This window comes from Jaculus jaculus, chromosome 15 (genome assembly GCF_020740685.1).
Source record: "Jaculus jaculus isolate mJacJac1 chromosome 15, mJacJac1.mat.Y.cur, whole genome shotgun sequence".
NCBI classification, from domain to species: Eukaryota; Metazoa; Chordata; class Mammalia; order Rodentia; family Dipodidae; genus Jaculus; species Jaculus jaculus.
The window spans coordinates 64,870,673-64,883,912 of record NC_059116.1 but is presented as its reverse complement, the minus strand read 5'-3'; the positions used below and the strand labels follow the sequence as shown (position 1 = coordinate 64,883,912).

At 39.2% G+C, this 13,240-nt stretch overlaps 1 pseudogene; it reads right to left on the bottom strand.

Moving 5' to 3' along the window:
- Nucleotides 1-942: 942 nt before the first annotated feature.
- On the bottom strand, nucleotides 943-13,240 carry LOC101609588 (annotated as a pseudogene).

Here is a 13,240-nt window from a genome sequence, read left to right as displayed (position 1 = left end):
TGGAGAGCCGAACATGGGTCCTTAGGCTTCATAGACAAGCATCTTAACGACTAAACCATCTCTCCAGCCCCTCCTTTTCTATTTAATTTTTTTTATTTGGAGGGGGGGAAGAGGTAGATAGAGACAAAATTGGTCTCTAGCCACTGCAAATGAACTCCAGACACATACACCACCTTGGGCACCTGGCTTACATGGGTACTGGGGAATCGAACCTGGGTCCTTAGATTTTGCAGGCAAGTGCCTTAACTGCTAAGCCATCTCTTCAGCCTTTCCTTTCCTATTTTTATTCCTTTCATGTCTTTTGTTTGTCTTACAGATCTAGCTAAGACTACAAGAACGATATTGAGGTGGTAGGTCGACATCCTTGTCTCATTCCTAACTTTAAAGAAAGTGGTTTCATGTAATGTAATGTAATGTTGGCTGTGGGTTTGTCATCTATAGTCTTTTTTATTTTGAGGTATGTTCCATATATATCTACTTTCCTCAGGACCTTCATCATGAAGACATGTCGGACTTTGTTGAATACCTTTTCTTTATGCATTGAGATGATCACGTGTTATCCTTATTTATTTGTATGCTCTATTACATATAATATGTATGTTGAACCAACTTTGCATCCCTGGTGTGAAACCCACTTGATCATGATGGATAGTTGGAACATTAATGTGTTCTTGAATTTAGGTTTCAAGATCTTATTGAGAATTTTTGTATCTACATTTATCATGGAAATTGACTTGTAGTTTTCTTTTTCTTTTTTTTGTCTTCATCTGGTGTAGGAATCAGAGTAATACTGGCTTCATAGAGTTGGTTTTAGATCATCTTTTAATGTTTGGTGCAATTTGCCTGTAAATCCATAAGCTCCTGGGCTTTTCTTTGTAAGGAGACTTTTAAAAAATTCTTTAAAAAATGTATTTACATTGACATACAGGCTTTCAACTGATCTCAGAAACCTTCCAATGCACCTTCTCTTATGCTTGCAGAAGCAAGATTGTGTGCAAGAGCCTATCTTGGCATTCCCACTTTGGTGGTCTCTATGTCATCATCCACGCTGGTACCACTTTTGAGATCAAGTCCTCCAACAGTGTATCAGCTCATATGCCTGTTCTGCTGAAAAATCACCTGTGTCTCTTCCAAAAGCAGAAGGGCACCTGTAAGCAAAGTCATCCAGAAAGTGCAGGGTGCCATCTGAGAGTCATCTGGGACAGCGAAAGAGAAGTGCCCTCTCCAAAGGGCTTCTCCCCTCAGTCACTCAGTGCAGCTCAGGACACTCTCCCAGGAATGGCAGTAGGTCACTGAGCATCATGGCTGGCCTAGTTGTCAATGAGGTCCTTGCTCCCAATAGTCCCCGAGGAATCTGTCGGACACCAGTGTGGCAAAGGCAGCATCTTTGGCACACATGCTCCAAGAGAGGGAAGAGCCCATGCAATTACTGCCGACGGCCTTCATGGCTAAGAACTTACAGATACTGCACACTTGCTCAGTCATCTGCCACTGCTCACAAATCTGTAGCACTTTCAAGGCTTTCTGCTGTGCTGAGAGGGATCCGCTCAATGAGCAATTCCAAGGAACTCGGCCCAACTCTGGGCAGTAGTCAAAATAATCCACCGCCAGCTGCCACAGGCCATGATGAGCCAACAATCCCCAAGCGCATTCCAGAATGTGGAATTCTCTCATGTTGAAACCAAAATAGAGGTTGTGTGACTGGAGGAGCCTCCAGTGATCCAAAATGTCTCTCAGGTGAGCTACAAACCCTCAGTTGCTCAGGGCAATGCTGCACTTCTTGATCACTTGGTGTATGTCAAACTCAAAGGCCTCCATCAAGATGTTGTCCAAGGCCTCTGGGCTGTTCTAACCTCCCATAAACATATCTAGGCTGGACTTGGCATATGGGGTGAGAGTTCAGCAGCTGAGTCACTAGGAAATGGTACCAGTTACTCAGAAGTTCCTTCTGCCCCAACAGGGCAGCCTCATCCCCCAGCATGACTTGGCAGAGTCTCCAGGCCCTAGCTGGTGGCCAGGGTGCTGTCTGCAGGGGCCACTCACACTCCTCATGCCGGCGCTGCCGCTTCAGCTCCAACTCTGTCAGTGTCTGGGGGTTGCCAGGACTGAGAAAGGGCATTGCTCTCATCAGGTCCCCCAAGATAGGGCGCATTCCTGCAGAAGGGGGATTTGCATCAGCTTCTTAGAAGAGTATGTTGGGCCTCATCCACCAAGTCCCGAAGCACCAAGTCAGTCACCAAGTTTCAGAAGCTCTGGTGTTTGCTTGGCTTCTCACTGCCCAGGACATCTGCTGACAAACTGTCTGCTTCACACATGTGGGGTGGGACCCAGTAGAGGAGGTGAAGGAAGAGGGCCAGCTGAGGGACAGCCTCACATCACATACCGATCTTGGCTTGATGTGCCCCAGGTTCCTCTTTACCCAAAAGACAGAGATGCGTAGCTGACCAGCTCACTTGAGCGGGATGAATCTCTCTCATGGACAGTCCTGGATCAAGGACTGGGGTAGGGAAAAGCAAAGGGACTTTTAAAGATCTCCCACTGGGCCAGGCACTGCCATCCTTCATGGAATCCTGGGATGGGTTGAACCTAGACCGTGAGGAGACTTTTTTTTTTTTTTAATATTTTTTGTTCATTTTTTATTTATTTATTTGAGAGTGACAGATAGAGAGAAAGATAGATAGAGGGAGAGAGAGAGAATGGGCGCGCCAGGGCTGCCAGCCTCTGCAAACGAACTCCAGACGCGTGCGCCCCCTTGTGCATCTGGCTAACGTGGGACCTGGGGAACCAAGCCTCGAACCGGGGTCCTTAGTCTTCACAGGCAAGCGCTTAACCGCTAAGCCATCTCTCCAGCCCCAGTGAGGAGACTTTTAATTAGAGCTTCAATCCCATTGTTTATAAAGGGTCTAAGTGACTGATACTCAGATTTCACTTTAGGAAATTATATATACTGAGAAATTTGTCCATTTCTTTGGTTTTGCAGCTTTTTGGAATATATGTTTCAAAGTTTCTCTAATGATGTTTGGATTTCTCTGGGATCTGTTGTAACAGCTCCCTTTTGTCTCTAATTTTGTTACATTGCATCTGTTCTCTCCTTATGTTTGTTAGGCTAAGGATTTATCAATCTCATTTACTTTCTCAAAAAATTAACTTTTATTAATTCACTATATTGTTCTTTCAGTGTCTATTAACTTCTGTGATCTTTGTTATTTTTTGCCATATACTGGGTTTGGAATTGGCCTCTTGTTGTTTTTCTAAAGCCTTGAGGTGGGTTATTACGCTGTTTACTTGAAGTCTCTAGTATTTGATATGGTCACTTATTGTTATAAACTTTCCTTTTAGGACTGCTTTTGCTGTATCACAGAGGACCTGGTAGGTTGTGTTATCATTTTTATTTGTTTCTAAGAATTTTTTAAACTTCCTCCTTGATTTCTTCAATAACCTAATGGTCATTCAAAATTTGTTTGAAGCCGGGTGTGGTGGCACATACCTTTAATTCCAGCACACAGGAGGGAGAGATAGGAGGATTGCCATGAGTTCGAGGCCACCCTGAGACTACAGAGTGATTTCCAGGTCAGCCTGAGCTAGAATGAGACCCTACCTTATAAAAATAAAAAATAAACTGTTGTTTGGTCTACAAGATTTTGTGTACTAGTTGTATTTCCTCTTGCTATTGATTTCTACTTTTCCTGCTGTGGTCTGTTTTTTTGTGGGTGATTTGGGAGAAGGGTCCCTGCACTGCTGAGAAAAATGTGTGTTGCCTATCTATTGGGTGGAATACTCTGTATATTTGTTAGGTCCAGTGTAGTTTGGCTCTGAAGTTTCTTTGCTAATTTTTAGTCCAGGTGACCTATGTAAGTATGAGAGTGGAGTATTGAAGTCTCTCACTATGACTGTGTCTAGACCTAAGTAATCTTTGTGTCTTTTAGGGTTTTTAAAAAAATGAAATTTGGAGCCCCAACATTTGATGCATAAGTATTTACAATTGTTTCATCTTTTTAATGAATTGTTCCCTTTATTAAAATGTTGTACTACTTTTTGTCTTTTCTGATTAGTTTTTGGTTTCAAGTTTACTTTGTCTGACAGGATAACCACTCCTGTTTGTTTACAGTTTACATTTTCATGATAATTTAATTCTTTGATACTTAGTTTTTGAACATCTAGATGTGTTTCTTAGAGATAGCAGATAGTTGAGTCATAAGACTCAACTAATCTAGTTTAGTCTGTGTCTTTTTATTGGTGAGTTGAGACCATTTACATTTGGAGTTATTACAGAAAGAGGCAATTCCCTAATATTTTGTTGACTGATGTGCATCATGGCTGAATTATTGGTGCTTCTTTTCCTCCTGCTCCATGAATTACTGATTTATGTTAGACACAATTGATTCTTTTCAATTTCTTCTTCATTCAGTTGTTTCTTTCTTGAGTTGTATTCCATTGCATGTCTCACAGATGGAGCTGTCATTCTCTGCTGTATTCTATTTAGAATCTTCTGCAGAGCTGATTAGATGATATAAATTGCCTTTTGTTTGTCTTCAAATATCCTTATTTCTCCATCAATTTTTTAAATATTTTATTTTTTTATTTGAGAGAGAGGCAGATAGAGTGAAAGAAAGAGAGAGAGAATGGGTGCTCCAGAGCCTCTAGCCACTGAAAACAAACTCCAGATGCAAACACTACCTTGTGCATCTGGCTTACGTGGATTCTGGGTAATTGAACTTGGGTCGTATGGCTATGTAGTCAAATGCCTTAACCACTAAGCTGTCTCTCCAGCCCCCCGACCCACCTCTCTCTATTATTTAAAAAAAAAAAAAGGGCTGGAGAGATGGCTTAGCGGTTAAGCGCTTGCCTATGAAGCCTAAGGACACCGGTTCGAGGCTCAGTTCCCCAGGTCCCACGTTAGCCAGAGGCACAAGGGGGCGCACGTGTCTGGAGTTCGTTTGCAGAGGCTGGAAGCCCTGGCGCTCCCATTCTCTCTCTCTCCCTCTATCTGTCTTTCTCTCTGTGTCTGTCGCTCTCAAATAAATAAATAAATAAAATTTAAAAAAAAAAAACAAAAAAACGGTGTGTTGGGCTTGCCTCAAAAAAAAAAAAAAAATCTCAAACCACCTCTTGCCTCCCTGGGTAAGAGCTCTGTCTTCCTTCCTGCCCGCCTTCCCTTAAGTCTCCCTTGTCTTCAAGTTTCCCTCCTATAGCACTAAGCTGTTACCAAAATTTATCATAACCTTATCCTCTGGTCTGTGGATTTCATCCATCAAATTCACTTGTGAATCTGGGGACACCCCGAATTATTGGTGGATTGGTATATTGTATTGGTGCATTGGTGATGAATCCCCAAATTCCTATATCCAGATGACTTTTCTAATTGGAAAATATTCAATGAAATATGTGTTTGAAGGCTTTCAGCAAATGTCAATTAGTGGTCATTGAAATGAGCAGAAAGTTTGTCCAAGTTTAATTTGGTGTGAATGAAGAGATGTTGGTCTTGTGAAAACTGAGAGAATGCAGCTGGTATCGATGGACGCTGACAGGTCTTGATAATTAAAAGTGCAGGACACACAGAACTTGAAACCCTGAATGTAACTCCACCTATGGGCATCAGCTGTCAGTGAAATAAGATCTGGAAGTAAATCGTTTTTCTTCTTGGCATATGCCACCTGCTATTAGATAAGTTTTAGTTTTTAGCCTTAAAATATGTAACCAGTGGACATTTTGCCATTCATTTGCACTTTTATCTTATAGAAATTTCCAATGAGAACTTCATAGAGACCTATGTAGCTCATTGTCTAGAACTCTCATCACTGTCTGGCATTTAGATTTTTTTTTTTGCATTTTGGCCTTATAGTTCTCAAAGTGATCACTTTGTTCTTTTCTGTAACTGAGATGTAGCTCTTTAGCTTTCTTCAGAGATGGGGAATTTTATTCATTTTCTTTTTCATAGTGATTTGTAACATATTAATGAATATCTTTTTAAATATATATATATATATGTATGTATGTATATATATATATATATGTGTGTGTGTGTGTGTGTATGTATATGTGAATATATATATATATATATATATATATATATATATATATATACACATATATATATATTGTTTTTGTTTTTGTATTTTGTTTTTCAAGGTAGGGTCTCTCTCTAGCTCAGGCTGACCTGGAATTCACTATGGAGTCTCAGGGTGGCCTCAAACTCATGGCGATCTTCCTACCTCTGACTTCCGAATGCTGGGATTAAAGGTATGCACCACCACGCCCAACTTGATTTACATATTTGAGAGAGAGAGAAGCAGATATATATAGAGAGAGTGAATGGGTGTGCCAGGGCTGTCAACCACTGCAAACGTACTCCAGATGCATGTGTCACCTTGTGTATCTGGCTTATGTGGGCCCTGGGGACTCTAACCTGGGTCTTTAGGCTTCCCAGGCAAGCACCTTAACCACTAGACCATCTCTCCAGCCCTCAATGCATTTTTTCATGGAATATTTATGTATTGGGGGAAAGGACACTGTAAAGAATACTTCTTGGCTGTAGGGTTGGCTTAGCGGTTAAGGCACATGCCTGTGAAGCCAAAAGTCACAGGTTCAATTCTCCAGAGACATGTGCCACTTTGTGCATCTGGCTTTATGCGGGAACTGGGGAACTGAAACCGGAGTCATTAGACTTTACAGGCAAATGCCTTAATTGCTAAGCCAGCTGTCAAATATATTCATTTAGAGCTTTTCTTTTACATGAGGAAGATGATTTTACTTTCCTTTATAGTGATAATTACAAAAGCCTTATTTCTGAAAAAATAAAAAAGTAGTATTATATTGACTTTATAAATGTTCACTTTAAATATCTTTTTACCTCATGTTAGCCTAGTTCAACAGACTCCCACTCCCAGTATTTGTGATAAAGCAGTGCCACTTATATCATGCAAGTTAACCTGTAAAAAGCATAATTGAAATAAAGTTGGCATTCTTAAAAAAAAGAAATGCCTAGTGCAGATGACCGTAACTGTTCAGGATTAGCTTTTCAAATCCCAGACCTCTTTCTGTGGAGTTCTTTCTCTGAAAGTCACTCAGAGTAAACTTCTTGTACACACAACCAAACTAATGTGTGGCCTGTTGGGTATAGAGTAGTCAAGCACTAGCTATCCCTGAATAGGGTACCTTAGCTGTGTTCTCTGATAACCTAAATTGACTCAGGATGAAAGCAGCCCAAGTATGTGGAGTCTTCAGCAATAGGGTCTTGCCATCTATTCCTGAAGGGGAAATCAAGGGCCTTGGCCATGGCCTATAATGTTTTAGGGGAATCAGGGACCTCCCCGGACAACAACTCACTGGAAGGTATCCCAACACTGGCACTGAAAATTTTCTAGCAACAATCTATAGCTCCTGATTGTTCCATTGTCCTAAAAAGTAGGTTTCCATATGGTTTATTTATATCCTGTTAGATTTTGATTAACCTTCCCTCCACCTTTCCTTTACTCAATCTCTTCCCCTGACCTCACATTGGACCTTTTCACCCCCATTAATCTATTCTTCTACTTACATATATACAATACCATCCTATTAAGTACTCCGCTCCCTTCCTTTCTCTTCCCTTTTATCTCTTTTCTAGCTTACTGGCCTTTGCTACTGAGTTTTCTTCCTACTCACACAGAAGTCTAATCATCTGTAGGTAGGATCCACATATGAGAGAGAACATGTGACACTTGGGTTTCTGGGCCTGAGTTACCTCACTTAGTATAATCCTTTCCACAGCCTTCCATTTTCCTGCAAATTTCATAACTTCATTTTTCTTTGCTGCTGAGTAGAACTCCATTGTATAAATGTGCCATATCTTTGTTATCCACTTATCAGTTGAGGGACATCTAGGCTGGTTCCATTTCCCAGCTATTACAAATTGAGTGGCAGTAAACATGGTTGAGCAAATATCTCTAAGGTAATGAGATGAGACCTTAGAATATATGCCTAGGAGTGCTATAGCTGGGTCATATGGTAGATCAATCTTTAGCTGTCTTAGGAACCTCCATACTGATTTCCACAATGGCTGCACCAGATTTCATTACCACCAACAGCGTAGAAGGTTTCCTCTTTTCCCACATCATTGCCAGCATTTATGGTCATTTGTTTTCATGATGGTAGCCAACTTGACAGGGGTGAGATGGAATCTCAATGTAGTTTTGATCTGCATTTCCCTGATGACGAGGGATGTAGAACATGATTTTAGATGCTTATATGCCATCTGTATTTCTTCTTTGGGAACTTTCTATTCAGCTCCATAGCCCATTTTTAATTGGCTGGTTTGATTTTTTATTATTTATTTTTTTGAGTTCTTTGTATATCTTAGGTATTAATCTTCTAACAGATGTATAGCTGGCAAAGATTTTTTCCTATGCTGTAGGTTGCCTCTTTGCTTTATTCACAGTGTCCTTTGCAGTACAAAATCTTTGTAATTTCATAAGGTCCCAGCGGTTCATCTGTGGTTTTATTGCCTGAGCAATTGGGGTTATATTCAGAAAGTCTTTGCCAAGACCAATATGTTGAAGAGTTTCCCCTACTTTTTCCTCTGTCAGTTTCAGAGTTTCAGGTCTGATGTTAGGGACTTTAATCTATTTGGACTTAATTCTTGTGCATGGAGAGAGAGAAGAATCTATTTTCATCCTTCTACAGATACACATCCAGTTTCCCCAGCACCTTTTGCTGAAGAGGCTGTCTTTTATCCAATGTGTATATTTTGGCATTTTTTATTGAATATCAGGTGGCTATAGCTACCTGGACTTACATCTGGGTCCTCTATTTTGTTCCATTGATCATTCATGTCTGCTTTTGTGCCAGTACCATGCAGATTTTGTTACTATGGCTCTGTAGTAAATGTTAAAATCAGGTATGATGATACCACCAGCCTTATTTTTGTTGCTCAGTATTGTTTTAGATATTTGAGATTTTTTGTAATTCCAAATGAATTTTTGGATTGTTTTTTCTATTTCTGTGAAGAATGCCATTGGAATTTTGATGGGGATTGCATTGAATGTGTAGATTGCTTTTGGTAAGATTGCCATTTTCACAATATTGTTTCTTCCAATCCAGGAACAAGGGGTGTTTTTCCATTTCCTAGTGTCTTCTACAATTTCTCGCTTGAGTGTTTTAGAGTTTTCATTGTAGAGATCCTTCGCTTCCTTGGTTAGGTTTTTTTTCCAAGATACCTTAAATTTTTTTAATGCAATTGTGAATGGGAGTGATTCTCTGATTTCATCCTCTGTGTTTGTTGTTAACATATAGGAAGGCTACTGATTTCTGTGTATTTATTTTGTATCCTGCTACATAGCTGTAGGTTTTTATCAGCTCTAACAGTTTGCTGGTAGAATCTTTAGGGTCCTTTATGTGTAGAATCATGTCACCTGAAAATAATGATAACTTGATCTCTTCATGTCCAATTTGTATCCCTTTTATGTGCGTTCTTGCCTTATTGCTATGGCTAAGACTTCCAGTACTATATTAAATAAAAGCGGGGATAGTGGACACCCTTGTCTTGTTCCTGATTTTAGTGAAAAAGCTTCCAGCTTTTCCCTATTTAGTAATATGTTGGTTGTAGGCATGTCATAAATAGCCTTTATTATATTGAGATATGTTCCATCTATTCCCAGTCTCTGTAGGACTTTTATCATGAAGCAATGTTGGATTTTGTCAAGTGCTTTGTGTGCATCGAATGAGATGATCATGTGATTTTTGTCCTACAGTCCATTTATATAATTTGTTACATTTATTGATTTGCATATGTTGAACCATCCCTGCATCTCTGGGATAAAGCCCACTTGGTCAGGGTGAATGATCTTTCTGGTATATTCTTGTATTCTGCTTGCCAATATTTTGTTGAGAATTTTTGCATCTATGTTAATGAGGGAGATTGGTCTGTAATTTTCTTTTTCTGTTCTATCTTTGCCTGGTTTTGGTATCAGGGTGATGCTGGCTTCATAGAAGGAGTTTTGTAAGATTCCTTCTATTTCTATTTTATGTAAAATCTTAAGAAGCAATGGTGTTAGTTCTTCCCTGAAGGTCTGCTAAAATTCACCAGTGAATCTATGAGGGCCTGGAGTTTTTTAGTTGGGAGATTTTTGATTACTGCTTGGATCTCTATACTTTTTATAGGTCAACTTAAGTGATTAATCTCATCTTGATCTAATTTGTCTACTTAAGTGATTAATCTCATCTTGATTTAATTTAAGTAGGTCATATAAATCAAGGAACTCATCCATTTCTTTCAGATTTTCATACTTAGTGGAGTATGTGTTTTTATAGTAGGTCCTTATGATTTTTTTGAATTTCTGTGGTATCTGTCTTGATGTTGCCTTTTTCATCTCTAATTTTATTAATTTGTGTCTCTTCTCTCTTTCTTTTGGTCAGATTTGCTAAGGGTTTATCAATCTTGTTTATCCTTTCAAAAAACCAACTCTTTGATTCTTTGGATTGTTTTTTGTTTGTTTCTATTTCATTAATTTCTGCCCTAATTTTTATTATTTCTTCCTGTCTACTGATTTTTGGTTTGCCTTTTTCTTCTTTTTTCAAGGCTTTAAGGTGAAGAATTATGTTGTTTACTTGAAACCTTTCTAATTTCTTAATATAGGCACTTAAAGCTATAAATTTTTTTCTTAGGACTGCCTTCATTGTGTCCCAAAGGTTTTGGTATGTTGTGTTCTCATTATCATTTGACTCTATGAATTTTTTGATTTCATTCTGGATTTCTTCATTGACATATTCATCATTTAGTAGTGTATTGTTTAGTTTCCATGATTTTGGTATGTGCTATAGCTTTTCTTGCTATTGATTTGTAGTGTGATTCCATTGTGGTCAGATAGAATGCAAGGAATTATTTCAATTTTCCTGTATTTGTGAAGATTTTCTTGGTGTCCTAATATGTGGTCTATTTTAGAGAATGTTCCATGTGCTGCTGAAATTAATGTATATTCTGCAGCATTTGGATGAAATGCCCTGTCTATCTCTGTTAGGTCCTTTTTTTCTATGACCTCATTTAATCCAGATGCCTCTCTGTTTATTTTTTGCCAAGATGACCAGTCAATTGATGAGAGTGGTGTGTTGAAGTCCCCCACTACCACTGTGCTTGGTGTTATCTGTGACCTTTGTTCTAATAGCATTTGCTTGATGAAGTTAAGAGCCCCCATGTTACATGCATATATGTTCAGGATTATAATGTCCTCCTGTTAGAGTGAGTCTTTAATCAATATAAAGTGACCTTCTTTATATTTCTTAACTAATGTTGGACTGAAGTCTACCTTGTCAGATATTAGGATAGAAACCCCTGTTTGTTTTCTAGGCCCATTTGCTTGAAACACCTTTTTCCAACCTTTCACCCTAAGATAGTGCTCATCCTTTGTAGAGAGATGAGTTTCTTGGAGGCAACAAATTGAAGGATCTTTCTTTTTAACCCAGTCTGCAAACCTAAGTCTTTTGGTTGGGGCATTGAGGCTTTTGATATTAAGAGCTATTATGGAAAAGTGTGTATTTATTTTTGCCATTTTTTTTGTCGTTCTTCCAGTTTTACCTCCTCTCTTGTATTAACTACTATTTGAGTATTGTTTGTTTTTTCCAGATTCCTTATATGTGTGCTTTTCTTTCTCTTTAGCATGGAAGATTCTTTCAAGTATTTCCTATAGAGATAGTTTTGTCTTCAAATATTCCTTCAGCCTGCTTTTGTTTTGGAATGTCCTTATTTCTCCATCTATTTGAATGGATAGCTTTGTAGGATAAAGTAACCTTGGTTGACATTTGTTATCTTTCAGAATTTGGAATACATCACTCCAAGCCCTTCTAGCTTTTAAAGTTTATGTTGAGGAATCTGCTGTGATCCTGATGGGCTTGCCTTTGTAGGTAACTTGATTTTTCTCTCTAACTGCTTTCAACATTTTTTCTTTGGTTTGTGTGTTTGGTAGTTGAATTATAACATGGCAAGGAGATGTTCTTTCCAGGTTTTGTCTGGTTGGTGTTCTAGAGGATTCCTGTCTGCATTGGCACCTCTTTTCCAATTTGGGGGAAGTTTTCTTCTATGATTTTGTTGAAAATGCCTACTATGCCTTTGGAGTGAAATTCTTCTCCTTCTACTATACCCTGAATTTTTATGTTGGATCTTTTCATAGTGTCCAGAATATCTTGAAATGCCCACTCATACTTTCCTATTAGTTTGTCTTTGTCTTTGTTGGACTGTATTAGATCTGCCATATGGTCTTCTATCTTAGATATTCTGTCCTCACCTTCATCCATTCTACTGGTGAGGTTTTCTACAGAGATTTTTTTTTTTTTTTAAATTTCATTAACTGTGTTCTTCATGGCTAGTAATGGTTTTTCTTTTCTATTTCTATTTCCTTATTTATATCCTATATTAACCTCTTTATTTCATTAAATTGGTGTCCTGTGTCTTCTTTGGTTCCTTTGATTTCTTTTTGACTTCTTTGAGCATATTTACATTCATTCTTGTGAAATCTTTCTCAGGCATTTCCTCTAACTCATTCTCAGTGGAGGTCATTTGTGATGCATTAATACTTTTGGTGGATTTATATTGTCTTGATTTTTGGTGTTTCTTGTGCTACAATGTATATATTTTCGCATCCTGGGTTATTTAATGACTGGCAATTCTAGTTAGCTGAGTATTATTAGATATATCAATCAATCTGATGTTATATATCTTCAGAGTAGGAGCTTAAGGCACTAGGTGTAGCTTTCAAGACCCTCAGATTATCTACAAAAGTGACCCTAGGGGTCAGAGACCATGACCTGGCTGCCCTGGGACAAAAAGAAAAGCAGCCCTTGTGCGGCTCCTCCCCTGAGAACAAACGACTGCTCTGAGAAATGTTACAAGATGTTACAATCCGAGAGAAGCCACAGGCTGTTCCACAAGATTACGGCCAGGTGGCCTTATCTCCTCCTTTCCTTGTGCCCCCCTGCTTGATCCCTCTGCTTGCTGGTTGATTATAAAAGAGCTAAAAAATCCAACATTAAACGAGACCTTGACAAAACCTCTGCTTGGTCTCCTTCTTCTTTTCCGCCCGTTCTTTACAGGTTGCAGCCCTCCTCGACCACCCCGCGTAATATTGGCCCCACAGGTCGGGGGCAAGTGGCGCCCAATGTGGGGCTCGAGGCACGGGTCTCCAACCGGACGACTAACAGCGCTGGAGATCTCCTCGGGACGCCGAGGGACAGTTTGGTGTGCCCGCCATTTCGTCGTTCGCAATTTGGCCAT